The sequence below is a fragment of the Anomaloglossus baeobatrachus genome, chromosome 11 (assembly GCF_048569485.1).
Source record: "Anomaloglossus baeobatrachus isolate aAnoBae1 chromosome 11, aAnoBae1.hap1, whole genome shotgun sequence".
NCBI lineage: Eukaryota > Metazoa > Chordata > Amphibia > Anura > Aromobatidae > Anomaloglossus > Anomaloglossus baeobatrachus.
The window spans coordinates 139309447-139324019 of NC_134363.1; the positions used below are offsets into that span (position 1 = coordinate 139309447).

General features: G+C 46.2%; 1 protein-coding gene across 2 annotated transcripts in view; it reads right to left on the reverse strand.

Annotated features, from left to right (window-relative positions):
• TNFRSF9 (TNF receptor superfamily member 9) overlaps positions 1–1028 on the reverse strand; it is a 40692-nt gene extending 39664 nt beyond the window's left edge. For both annotated transcript variants that reach the window (XM_075327836.1, XM_075327834.1), the window contains exons 1-2: positions 910–1028; positions 712–789 (exon numbers count right to left, since the gene is read on the reverse strand). The gene's annotated coding sequence lies outside the window, so the exon portion shown is untranslated. The remainder of the gene's footprint in view (positions 1–711; positions 790–909) is intronic.
• Positions 1029–14573: the final 13545 nt, after the last annotated feature.

Consider the following 14573-nt stretch of genomic DNA (forward strand, 5'->3'; position numbering starts at 1 on the left):
GAAATATATATTGAAGCCAACAGTGCTGAGTTCTTAGCTTAGAGGGAACATTGATTACAATATGTAACAGTATTAATAGCGCAAAAAGCAATTAAATAGTGGTCGTATTGGCGAAACCTCCATTACAATCAGTACTGTCATATATAGCAGTATCACGCCGCTAATCTAGAATTTGTACCTATTATGTTAGAATTGTAGAAGTTACAAATATTGTACAAAGCTGGATTAGCTAATAGTACAGATAACCTGGAACAGATCCATCACATACATTATCAAACGTATATATGTCACATTTATGTAATAGCATCGATTGGACTTAGGCATCGATTGGAATTAGGCATCGATAGGACTTAGGCATCGATAGGACTTAGGCATTGATAAGATTTAGGCATCAATAGGACTTGGGCATCAATAGGACTTGGGCATCAATAGGACTTCGGGATCAATAGGACTTAGGCATCGATAAGACTTAGGCAACGATAAGACTTAGGTATCAATAAGACTTAGCCATTGATAGGACTTGGTCATCGATAGGACTTGGGCATCGATAAGATTTAGGCATCGATAGGACTTGGGCATTGATAGGACTTGGGCATCGATAAGACTTAGGTATCGATAAGACTTAGGCATTGATAGGACTTGGGCATCGATAGGACTTGGGCATCGATAAGACTTAGACATCGATAGGACTTGGGCATCAATAGGACTTACAGTGTTGGAGAATTGTCACCAGACCGGCTACGGCAGCTATGTCCCGGTAAACTCTTCTGTGCTGGACAGTTCCAATATCTGTAAAGTGACAAGACCACAATGTCTCAAGAATATACAAAGTTGAAGTATAAGGTTCCGGTAAAGGTATCGTATCTCGCCACTGATCACGGCAGGGTACAATAATGATGTAGGACTTACGTGTCTCGCGCACTGTTAGCAGTTACAGTAGATCTCACTCCGCACGACCACAGATGATTGTAGAAGATAACATTCTCACTGTACAGCTGTGGAGAAGAGCTGCGGCAGCACAGTTCCTCTCTGCTGGTCGGTGATAGAAAGAAACTGACTTGATCTGTAACTTGTACTTTCCCATAGGGGAGGGGGCCACGAATGACTAAGACGGACTCTGATTTGTTGAGCTTGTTGTTGCACTTGAGACGCAGACGACCCTCAAAGCTCGTCCCCCTCAGTATATATTCTGCAATTACCTGATAGTTTTTCATTGTGGGTTTAAAAGCCACATTCTGCTCTCAGCTCTCCTCTTATGGGCTTATGTTGGGAAAAAAAGGCCAGTCCCCTACATTCTATTTACTTGTTTTACTCCCTAATTGCCACGCTAGGTACGGGAAAGTGTCAAGTGAGCGGTGAAAGGTAAGGGGACCCTGCGTCTAGAGAAGGGGGAGATGGTGACCCCTGACCAAACCTACTGCTGGTGCCTCACATCCCTAGATAGGTTCCTCACCTATGCGCCGAGCCGTATACCTGACCCTAGGTATCCCTAGTGTTAGACCCTAAATAGGGAACGAGTGGGATGAGCTCTTCGTCAAACCCACTAAACACTACAGAAGATACAAGGAGAACACATGGGGGAAAAATGCATGAATTACTTATCTTCAGATGACTCAGGTAGATGTTCAGCAAAGCTTCAGCAATGATACTACAGATGAGTACAAGCCTCCTGCTTGCAACCAGAGCTAGAATGAACTGAATAATATCACCAGCACAAGTCCAGGTAAGAAGGGAGTACTTAAGCACAAGGGGAATACTGATAATCAGTAGCTGGACAGACGTTTAGTTTCCATGGGTCCTAAAGCAGGATAAATTGAAAATCCAGCAAGAATGCTACCTAGTTCAATAAATACTAATAGCAGGAACAATAGAAAGTCAGGGAGCATTTTGCGCAGCCAAAGACTGTGACCTTCTACTGCCAGAAACCACATGACTGTGTCACCCATGATACTTCTATAGCACCATTAATTATGCAGCACTTTACAGATGTGATTATCACTGTCCCCATTGGGGCTCACAATCTAAATTCCCTATCTGTATGTCTTTGAAGTGTGGGAGGAAACCGGAGAACCCCGAGGAAACCCACACAAACATGTGGAGAACATACAAACTCCTTGCAGAGGTTGTCCTATAGTAATAATAATATTTTTTTATTTATACAGTGTGTCCTTGAATATCCTGTCCACCGCCATTAACTTGAGAATGGCAGCAGCTATAGGCATAGAAGTGGTGTCTAGGTATAGTAAAGTAGCCATGCGCTACACAATGAAACCACCTATAGCGCCACATGGTGGAAAATAACGGAGTTATCATTTTTATCTCGAAAACGGAACGAGATAGAGAAAAAAAGTGAATTACAAAGTTGAAGGGCATCTTCAATTCAATATGAATCGACACCTAGCAAGTTAATAGCGGTGGACAGGATATGGGTGGACACACTGTATAGCGCCAACATATTCTGTCATAGGTGGAATTTAAACCCAGGACCGCCACTGTTTACCTCAAACATCTTTGCCTCGGAAAACTTGTCAGGAATATTGTGTGCCACAATGTAACCCTTCATCTAACACCAAATTACAAGCTATTATAAAAGACGTCAGTACGGAGAACCAAACACATTACTGAACATCCACATTACTGACATAAAATAAAGACTAACCTCCATACATATTCAAGTATATTAAAACACTTTACAAACCTACCAAGAGATTTAACAAAATAAACCAAGCCCACCCGGCATTATCTGGCTGACTATGCCCATAAGCCATGGCTCAAAGAGACATGTCACCCCCCCCCCCCCAAAAAAAAAACATTGCAGCTATTTCTCCAAAGCATTCTGCCATCCCAAATTAAAAGTGTCTGACAAATGACAGAATCATATCTATAAATGTCTTCTTCACACCCCTCTAAGCCCACATGCCCACCTGAAGCAGGGAAAAAAAACTATCCATAGATTTGTTGACTCTTTTTCGCATCTTTTCCAAAAATTTGAACTCTTTGTTAAGGGGGCTTTACACGCTGCGACATCGCTAATGCGGAGTCGTTGGGGTCACGGAATTGGTGACGCACATCCAGCCGCATTAGCGATGTTGCTGCGTGTGACACCGATGAGCGATTTTGCATTGTTGCAAAAACGTGCAAAATCGCTCATCGGTGACATGGGGGTCCATTCTCGATTATCGTTACTGCAGCAGTAACGATGTAGTGCGTCGCTCCTGCGGCAGCACACATCGCTATGTGTGACACCGCAGAAACGAGGAACCTCTTCTTACCTGCCTCCCGGCCGCTATGAGGAAGGAAGGAGGTGGGCGGGATGTTACGTCCCGCTCAGCTCCGCCCCTCCGCTGCTATTGGGCGGCCGCTCAGTGACGTCGCTGTGACACCGCACGGACCGCCCCCTTAGAAAGGAGGCGGTTCGCCGGTCACAGCGACGTCGCCGGGCAGGTAAGTATGTGTGACGGGTCTGCGCGATGTTGTGCAGCACGGGCAGCGATTTGCCCGTGTCGCACAACAGATGGGGGCGGGTACCCACGCTAGCGATATCGGGACCGTTATCGCAGCGTGTAAAGTAGCCTTTAGCCCAAACCACTTTAGGGAAAATCTCAGATAGTGGCCGTGACCGGGTACTGCACATCTGCCTTGTGAATGTGCAGTACCTGGCCACGGCCACTATCAGTTGACAGGACAGCTCCGGAACTAAGCATTTCACCTGTTGCTGCCGCTGGCACCGAATTCTGATGACTGGCGGGGGTGCCGGGAGTCAGACCCCGGACGATCAAACATTGATGACCTACCATTGAGTAGGTCATCAATGTAAAAGTAGTGGACAACCTCTTATCCCACAGAACATTGCCTGTCAAGTTGATCAGTCTTAAATTTGCAAATATAAATAATGACTGACTCTTAGGGCGGCGTTACACAGGATGATATATCGTGTGAGCGCATGAGCGATCGCACCCGCCCCCGTCGTTTGTGCGTCACAGGCAATTAGTTCCCTGTGGCGCACAAAGTCGTTTAACCCCATCACGCATACTTACTTCCTGAACGACCTCGCTGTGGGCGGCGAACATCCTCTTCCTGAAGTGGGAGGGACGTTCAGCGTCACAGCGACGTCACACAGCTACCGCCCAATAGAAGCGGAGGGGCGGAGATGAGCGGGACGTAACATCCCGCCCACCTCCTTCCTTCCGCATTGCTGGCGGGACGCAGGTAAGCTGTGTTCATCGTTCCCGGGGTGTCACACGGAGCGATGTGTGCTGCCTTGAGAACGACGAACAACCGGCGCGCAGAAGGAGGAACGACATCATGAAAATGAACGACGTGTCAACAAGCAACGATAAGGTGAGTATTTTTGCTCGTTCACAGTCTTTCGTAGCTGTCACACGCTATGATATCTCTAACGATGCTGGATGTGCATCACTAACGACGTGACCCCGACGACATATCGACCGATATATCGTACCGTGTGACACCGCCCTTAATGTAAAGACACATTGTTCTTATGATTATCCAATCCTGAATTGACCGTTTTACTTGCCGATACTAAAAGCCGCTTTACACGCTGCGATCTTGCTAGCGAGATCGCTAGCGTGCTTACCCGCACCCATCGTTTGTGCGTCACGGAAAAATCGCTGCCCGTGGCGCACAAAATCGATCGGACCTGTCACACTACTTACCTGCCTTGCGACGTCGCTGTGACCGGCGAACCGCCTCCTTTTTAAGGGGGTGGTTCGTGCGGCGTCACAGCGACGTCACTAAGCGGCCGCCCAATTGAAGCGGAGGGGGCGGAGATGAGCGCGACGAACACCCTGCCCACCTCCTTCCTTCCTCATTGCTGGCGGCCGCAGGTAAGGTGAGGTTTGTCGTTCCTGCGGTGTGACACGTAGCGATGTGTGCTGCCTCAGGAACGAGGAACAACATCGTACCTGCAGCAGCAACAATTTTTGGGAACTGGGAAGCATGTCAACAATTAACGATTTTGCACGATTATGCGACCATGTTCGATCGCACGTAGGTGTCACATGCAGCGACATCGCTAAAGCAGCTGGACGTGCCTCACGAATTCCGTGACCCCAACGACATCGCTTTAGCAATGTCACTGCGTGTAAAGAGGCCTTTACTCTCCTACACACAAAGCCTCCAAAAACGCTAAGACATGAGCCATTTGGAATACAATGGTTTCATAGCCATCTGAGAAAATCTCAACACTACTGAATTGTCAATTACCTCCTTCTTTAAACATAATACAGGCCAGCGTTCTGTTGCTCATAGCAATAAAATGAGTGATGTATCCAAAACATCAGTAAAAAAACCAAACTGTATACCATCTGCTGAATGAAAAACCTGCTGGAAACATTTCCTACTGTTAAAATTTGGACAGAAATTCCATCCAAACCCTCATGTAATGTGCATTCTAGGGAATTTAAAGGGAACCTGTCACCAGATTTGTTCTTTATAAGCTGCGGCCACCACCAGTGAGCTCTTATATATAGCATTCTAGAATACCGTATATAAGAGCCCAGGCCAATTTGTATAACGTAAAAAACACTTTTATAATACTTGCTTGCGGGTCTGATGGGCGTTGTTGCTTTCAGGTCCAGCATCTCATATCTTCTTGAGATCGCATCCTCCTTCCCAGCTTCATGTGGATAACATATCCAACATCATCCATACAATGTCCTCCATTGCGCTCCTGCAATTCTATCTGCCCTGCTGAGGGCAGAGCAAAGTGCTATAATGCGCAGATGCGGGGAAAAGGCCAAGAGCCCTGTCGCATGCGCACTACAATACATTGGTCTGCCCTTAGCAGGGTAGAGAGAAGTGTGCATGCGCAGCAAAGCAAAGGAGGACTGTGTGTGGATGACGTAGGACGTGTCATCCACATGGAGCTGGGAAGGAAGACAGTGATTTTAAGAAGAGAGGAGGTGCTGGACCGAGATCAGGGGTGCCCATCGGAGCCGATCGCTCCCCAAGTGAGTTTAATAAAAAGCTGTTTTATACGTTATACAGAGCAGCCTGGGCTATTATATACAGTATTCTAGAATGCTGTATAGAAGAGCTCACTGGCGGTGGCCGCAGCTTATAGGGGACAAATCTGGTGACAGGTTCCCTTTAAGGCCCTAAGTCGCATTACATAATGTACTTGAAAAAACTCTACCCATAGAAATAACTCTTAAAAGGGAAATTCAAAGTGCCTATCCCATATTGCATTTCCCTCAAACACAGTTCATTGCTCTTCAACATGACCTCTAATGAATTCTTAATTTTAATTCATTTTTCTACCGGTAATCTAATTTCCCTCTTAACTGAGTATATAACTATACCTAAAGTTCATGACAGCAAACAGCGTAATTGTTTTTTCTACAGGAATCTAATATATAAAGCTGAAGTGTGTGTGTGTGTGTGTGTCCAGGATTGGCATCTGCACCGTCGCAGGTACAGCCACAACATTTTGCACACTCACACTTCTGGACCCCGAGAGCGTCAAAGGCTATGCTTTGAGGGGAAATTTTAACCCCGCGCTCTACAGTTATTCACCAAAAAACCTGCCTCCATTAAAGCGAATGGAGCTGGGAGCCACAGTGCAGCCAGAACTTCAGAAGAATGTGCAGCCACGCCCTTATATGGAATGTTGGCATGTCACAATGCAGCCATGGAAAGAGACAGACACAGACAGGGAAAGAGGCAGACACAGACAGGCTAAGAAACAGACATAGACAGGGTAAGAGACAGACACAAAGAGACAGACAAAGAGACAGACTGACAGGGGAAGAGGCAGACAGGGAAAAAGAGGGAAAGAGAGAGACAGGTTAAGAGACAGACAGGTAAAGAGACAGACACAGACAGAGACAGACATAGGGAAACCGACAGACAGGGAAAGAGACAGACAGGGTAAGAGACAGACAAAGACAGGTAAAGAGACAGACAAAGAGACAGACACAGGGAAAGAGACAGAGGGAAAGAAACAGACAGGGAAAGAGAGGGAAAGAGACAGACAGGGAAAGAGAGGGAAAGAGACAGACAGGGAAAGAGACAGACAGGGAAAGTGACAGAGATAGATAGACAGACAGGGAAAGAGATTGAGACAGACGGAGAAAGAGACGGAGACAGTCAGAGACAGACAGACAAAGAGATAGAGAGAGACAGAGAGATATATACAGAGGGGGAGACAGACATTATAATTACATTTCTATCTATTTATTTTGTGTTTTTTGTGTGCAGAATACATTTTTGTTAATACATTCTGTTTTGTTAACAGCAGTTATTAACCCGGGTGAAGCCGGGTAGTACAGCTAGTACCAAATAATTCAGTAAAATTCCCAAATTTTGATAATAAATTATTGCACACTTCACAATCTGAATGACCTACAAATAAAAAAAAAAAAATCAACCAGGTAATGAAGAATACCACCATCTGGGCACTCACGTAAAACCCACTGCAAAAAAAAACAACTAGAAAACACTTCAAAATAAAAACAGGATAAAGAAAACCTCATTGGGGGACATTTATCAAAATAAAAATTCAACTCCAACCCTAAAGAATTAAAACCTGAGGGTTTTATTGGTAACAATCTAAATGCCGCCTAGAAGGGATCCCTTACCAAATTGACTAACTTAAGCCCGCTTTACACGCTGCAATGTATCTTACAATGTGTCGGCGAGGTCACGTCGTAAGTGACGCACATCCGGCATCGTAAGGTACATTGCAGTGTGTGACTGCTACATGTGATTGCGATTGAACGGTAAAACGTTCATCGCACGCACGTCGTTCATTCCTCATGAATTGAACGTCAGATTGTTCATCGTACCCGGGGTAGCACATATCGCAGTGTGTGACACCTCGGGAACGATGAACAGATCTTACCTGCGTCCTGCGGCTCCCGGCCGGTAATGCGGAAGGAAGGAGGTGGGCGGGATGTTTATGTCCCGCTCAGCTCAACCCTCCGCTTCTATTGGCCGGCTGCCGCGTGACGTCGCTGTGACGCCGATTAGTCCCTCCCACTCCAGGAAGTGGATGTTCTCCGCCCACATCGAGGTCGTATGGAAGGGTAAGTACGTGTGACGGGGGGTTACTCGTATGTGCGGCACATTCAACAAATTGTACATGCCGCACATACGATGGGGGCGGTTACGATCGCATACGATATCGTATGCTGGATTGTAAGGTATAAAGCAGGCTTAAGGCTATGGCCTGATCAAATGACGCATATTCAACTTTACACATGGATTTATCAATTTAATCGTTTAAAGATAAACCTGTCGGAAAAGAAAGATGGTGGATCAAGCGAAAAGTGCCAGCTTCCTTTTTCGGAAATACCAGTCACGGTCGTGTCACAGATTACAGACAGTCCTGTGCTGTCCGGCTATAGAAGGTTGAAGCTTTTGGCTGCTCAAACTGCTCCCTGACCTTCTATTATTCCTGCTTGGTGTATATGGGTTCTTATGTATCTCCTCTGCTTGGGGTTCATCCCTTTCCTTTTAGAACCCTGCAGAGTTCCTCACCCTTTCAGCTGTTTCCATCAGCATGTCCGTTTGTGTCCTTGAATTCACTCATTCCATTCTGGTCTGTGCTGGTGATAGCTCTAACTACCTACAAATCCTGAGTGCAAGCAGTCGGCTTGCCATCATCTGGAATAACTTTGTTATGTCTTAGAGTTCCTCTCCCCGAATCTTCATGGAGATAAGTTATTATTTTCCTTTGTTTGTTATCCCTGTGTCCTTTAGCTCTTAGTGGGGTTGAAGAAGAGCTCATCCCATCCATTCCCTAACAAGAGCCAAAATCAGGGTCAGCCTAGGGCCAGGTATCCTGCTCGGCGCATGGGTGTGGAACCTATCTAGGGCGGTTAGGTAAGCCATGACCCCCAGCATTAGGCTTGGTCAGTGCTCACCATCTCCCCCTTCCCTAAACTCAGGGTCTCCCTTACATTCCCTTTCGCTGGGTACTTCTCTGTATCTAGCGTGAGACTACCCCAAGAGGGAAAATCTTGAAATTGGTAAACGGTGGAGCATTAAATGGGCCTACAATCCTACCAAGTTCTAATGGCTTCAAAATCTTACCACCAACTACATTTTTACCTAAATTAACAAATTTAAGATTATCAGACCAACAGCAACATGTACCATTAAAGTCAGGGCCAAAAATCGATTTCTGAAGCCAACCAACAGAAGATTAGCCTTCTGTGTGTCTGGGATCACTTTGAGCCATGAGATCATTTTTACTAACTTCACCGGAGTTATTGGTTTGGTTTTTTTTGTAAAATAAGCCCTGCTGTTGGGTGAATGTGGGTTTGAGCATTCTTTTTAAAACATTTAAACACGGGATAACTGCCCCCACAAAAGGACCATTTATGCTCACAAAGACAATTAGACATCCACTTACAAGCAGATTCGTTAAATGCAAAACAGCAGCCTTTTTTCTGATTGTTTTGCAATTTGGATGGCTTCTTACGCTGCATTAGTCTTTGCGGTAATATTAAATTCCTCCACAACCCAACATCCTTGACACGCCATTTTAACGAGGGGTGGACCGCCAGTTTTTGTCTGAACATTTCATTGTAATTTAACCAGACCATATTGCCAAAATTGCGGTATGCTTCTAAAACGATATCCACATGTTGGAATAAATTAGAGCATAAATTCAGAGATTTTTCTACTAAAACTGCAGGATAGATACAAAATGCCTGCAGCCAAGTTAAAAATGATCTCCCGTAACTCCGTTTTCTAATTGTTCCTATCTGATTTCACAAAGACTTCTTTATGCCTCTAAATGAGGCGAGTGCCAGTGCAGCACCTCTTCATTCTCAGCCGGCACCATGACCGCTCCTGTGCTGCTCCCTCCTCGCACCTTCCTGTGTTGTTTAGTTGGTGTGTGGACTCTTCTGCTTTCACTAGCCTCACAACCATAGGAGATGCCGATCTTCCTGCCGCGCACCTCCAGCTCCGTTCATGCGACCAGTAAGCTGACGTCTTCTGATGACGCGCTTCCTGCCAACCCCTGGTCTTGTTCCTCTTCTTCCGGATGTCAGAGGGTGGCGGCGAGTAGGTAACATGGTGCTTCTTCCTCTTCACCGCAGTTTCATACCTCTCCCCTACTCGTTACTCCACCTCTTCCAACGCCGCTTCTTCTTCCTCAGGTTGCCGCGCTTCATTCAAAGCTGGTGATCACGCTCTTGTGGATCGGTACTTGAACCAATCTTCACCGCCAGTGGATCTTCCCTCTTGCTTCTCCTCCTTCTTGTCGCCCCTAACTGTCCCTTTTCAAAGGTGTCAACTTTCCCACCTAATTGACATTAACCAATCAAGCTTTTCTTCCTGCTCAAATGACAACAGAACCTTCTGGAATAGGGTAAGTACATTTATTCTGAAAGAGTAGGGGATGGAGACGAGACCAAAATAATGGTATAAATGTGAGGACAAATGAATACAAAAGGCTAATTAAATTAATTAATAAACATAACTACCCCTTAATCCTATAATGTATAATTATTATATGGCCAATTGTGACCATCTGTCCCCCTGAGCTGAATGCTCTGGGGTCCCTAACATTACAGGGACGGTATAGGCATATAAGTATGTTACAGTTGACATGTTGAGTGGCTCAGGGCAGTAGTCATGGGTGAGGGATTGACTCTGGACGTCCCGGCACATACATGAAATAGCTGGTCCCAGCTGGCTGTGTGGACTTCTGCAGTTTGGCCTAGGAACCCATGCAGGCCGCATGCTGCCGCTGATATCGGATGACCAAGAACAGATGAAGACTCACATGCACAAGGACACCAACAATTCACTTTTAATCACAACTCTTTAATAGATGGTTCATTCTCTGTCACAACTTCCCGTTCCAGATATTGGGCACATATCTTCCAGCACATTACAGCTTTGCACACCATTATTAGACACAGTTCTACTTCCCTCTGGGTTGCTTCAGATCTTACTGGTCCTGTGAGTCACAGCGCAACCCAGTACCGCGTTACAGCACACACTGTGATGGTTATCTTTCCGTGCTGCAGTCCCACTTCCAGTCTCCTTAGGGGTCCCATAATGACCAGAGTAAGGCTTTGCACTTCCGGATGTTTAGCTAGAAACGGCTCAGTTGGTTGACTACGTTCACACACCAGTTGAGATTAACCTGGTACCTTGACAGTTAAGGGGCCTGGCTGCTAGGGTTCCTTCCTCCGGGTCCTATCATGTGGGACCACTGCTCATGAGGATCAGCCTTTAGTTTAATTTTACCCTGTGTCTCTGTCCCCATTGAAGGTTCACGCTATTTTGCCTTCCATCCTCTCTTCTTCACTTTCTCAAACCACCCACTGAATGCGACCTTCATGTCCAATTGCATACACATCTGTCACGTTCTCTAAGGGGCACTTTGCACACAACGACATCGCAAGCCGATGCTTGCGATGCCGAGCACGATAGTCCCCGCCCCCGTCGCAGCAGCGATCTCTTGTGATAGCTGCCGTAGCGAACATTATCGCTACGGCAGCTTCACATGGACTCATCTGCCTTGCGACGTCGATCTGGCCGGCGACCCGCCTCCTTATTAAGGGGGCGGGTCGTGCGGCGTCATAGCGACGTCACACGGCAGGCGGCCAATAGAAGCGGAGGGGCGGAGATGAGCGGGACGTAAACATCCCGCCCACCTTCTTCCTTCCGCATAGCTGGCGTGAGCTGCAGGACGCAGGTGCGGCTTCACACACAGCGATGTGTACTGCCACAGGAAAGAAGAACAACATCGTATCTGTCGCAGTCGCGTAATTATGGAATTCCCAGACACTACACCGATAATACGTTTACGACGATTTTGCGCTCGTTAATCGTATCATCTAGAATTTACACACTATGATGTCGAGTGCGACGCCGGAAGTGCGTCACTTTCGTCATGACCCCTCCGACATCGCACCTGCGATGTCGTAGTGTGCAAAGTGCCCCAAAGGGGTACTTTACACACTGCGACATCGCTAGCAATCTCATTAGTGATGTGAAATTCTAGATCACAAGTGCGATCTTTCAAGATCGCACATAGGTCATTTTACGCATGTGCGATCTCGAAAGATCGCACTTGCGATCTAGAATTTCACATCGTTAATGAGATCGCTAGCGATGTCGCAGCGTGTAAAGTACCCTTAAGTCTTCATGTGCTCGTCCAGATTGAATTGTCACTTTCTCTATCAGCAGACCCCTACCAGGGTGGATTAGTCCCAATACTTAAAGGGGTTTTCCCTCGAACACAGTTAATATTAAAGTTGATTTTAATAAAAATAGATCTTGAAATAATAATACGCTCCACAATTGTATGTGTTTGAAGAAAAACGTTCCTGTGCTGAGATCATTTTATATATGTGCCCCTGCTGTGTACTGTGTAATGGCCGTGTCTGACCGTAAAGGGACATGGTCTGATCATAACACATCTCCGGGGACTGACTGCATTATCTCTAAACTGGGAAAGTTATCTCTTGTCACATCACCAAAACGTCTTGAGTTGTCACCTGTAACTTGTGTTGTGGACCTATTACTGGTCACTAACCAGGTTACAGAGAAATATCAATGGTGAATTTGAATGTCTCCTATTTGGATAATTTTACCATCCTTTCCCTTCATATTTCCGTACACAAATAAACTTTACTTTGTGATAAATTTGTTGAAAGCAACACCACTAATGTTCATGTTATGCACCTATAATTCCCAGCCCAAAGGTTTAAACCCTGGTCAACATCTCGTTCACGTGTCTGCCTGCTTTCCTCATAGTCATGGTGGTTTCCATCAGGCCCATTTATTTCCCTACAAAACAATCCCTATAAAGCATCAGGAAGGTAAAGTTCGTCACCGGCTTATCTTAAAACATTTTCAAAATTTTATTCTTTGACAATGACATTTATTTCCAGGATTACACAACCAAGGATAGAGATCATTCATCCTATAAAGAATTACAAGCTGCAACACAATCAGTGAGCAATCGATTTAAAGGGAATTTTTCCCCAAATTAAAAGCTTCAGCATAAAGTAGTGACAAACACTCTGATTTCAGCGGTGTCACTTAATTGCGTCATTTTGATAAAAGTTTATATGCCACAGTGTGAGCCGAGCACTATAAGCTCAGGATTCCTCCGTATTCATGAGCAGTGAAACAGCTTGCTAGGGAGTAAACTGTCAATCAGCACTGGAGGGAGGGGTTTGCCAGCAGTTCCTGACTACCGAGGACTCTTGAGATTACAATGTTTCGCTACTTCGTGCATGAATCTTCACCACTACTTTGTGCTGCCCTAAAATGCCCTATAATACAAAGATTAGGGATGATCGAATACCTCAAATATTCGGCTTCGCGAATATCCACTGAATAGGTCGCCGCTATGCGAATATTCGATGCGCAATGTAAGTCTATGGGAAGCCCGAATAGTTCCGAATAGTTGTTATTCGGGTTTCCCATAGACTTACATTGTGCATCGAATATTCACGAACAGTTGAATAGCGGCAACCTATTCGGCAAACATTCGCAAAGCCGAATATTTGAGGTATTCGATCATCCCTAACAAAGATCCATCCCTCTTAAATTTTAGACAAAGCAAAGAGATTCCATATCTTAAAAGGAACCTGTCTGCGCTAAAAATGACCAGCATGAATAGGAACCTGGCTGCACATTTAGGTCAGGTTTTTCTATAAAAAACTGTGGGGTTACAAAGAAAATATAGTGTGAAGATCCAGGGACTACAAACAAAGACGAGATTCGTCCAGTGCCAACACCCGAACATCTAAGGCTGCTTTCACACATCCGGCTTGAGCTCTGCGGCTCAATCCGGCTGTGCAAGCTATGCAACGGATGCGGTGAACACACCGCATCCTTTGCATAAGTTTTTCCTTTGCGGCCAGTCTGGTTTTTGCCGCTTGCGGCATGCTACTGAGCATGCGCAGTGGCAAAAACCGCATGCGGCGGCCGGATGCGGTTATTTCCGCATCGCGCCGCATCCGGCCGCCATAGGCATGCATTGAAAAATACGCCGCATCGGCCGAATGCGGCGCGATGCGGTTTTTTTTGCCGCACGAAAAAACGTGCCAGGCAACGTTCCATCCGGCCGCCGCATCGGCTAAATCTGCCGCATGCGGCAAAAACCGGACCGAACGGGAGCCCATGCGGCACAATGCGGCACTAATTAAAGTCTATGCAGAAAAAACGCAACCGGCAGCAAAAAAAAACGGTTGCGATTTTCCTGCAAAGTGCCGGATTGTGCCGCATTGCAGAAACCGGAGGTGTGAAAGTAGCCTTATCCGAGTGCTGCTCTAGGTGACATAGTTCAAGATGTATGGTGTGCATGTGGCGCCCCTGACCTGGTCAGGCACCACTGAGTACTGCACCCATGCTGGGGACAGTACAATACAGGTAATCCAGAAGGCTGACCGAGGTGTGACTACACAGGCGCATAGTGATCAGGTCTCACACATGTACCTATGAGAGGACCCCTGGGGATCCCAGGAGGGGGAAAAGCCTTCACCCCCACTGGAATAGTGGAGGGGGCCAAAAGCCTCCATCTCCTCTCAAGGGGTGTGGTAAGAGAGCCTGGTTGCTAGGTGGCGTAGGCA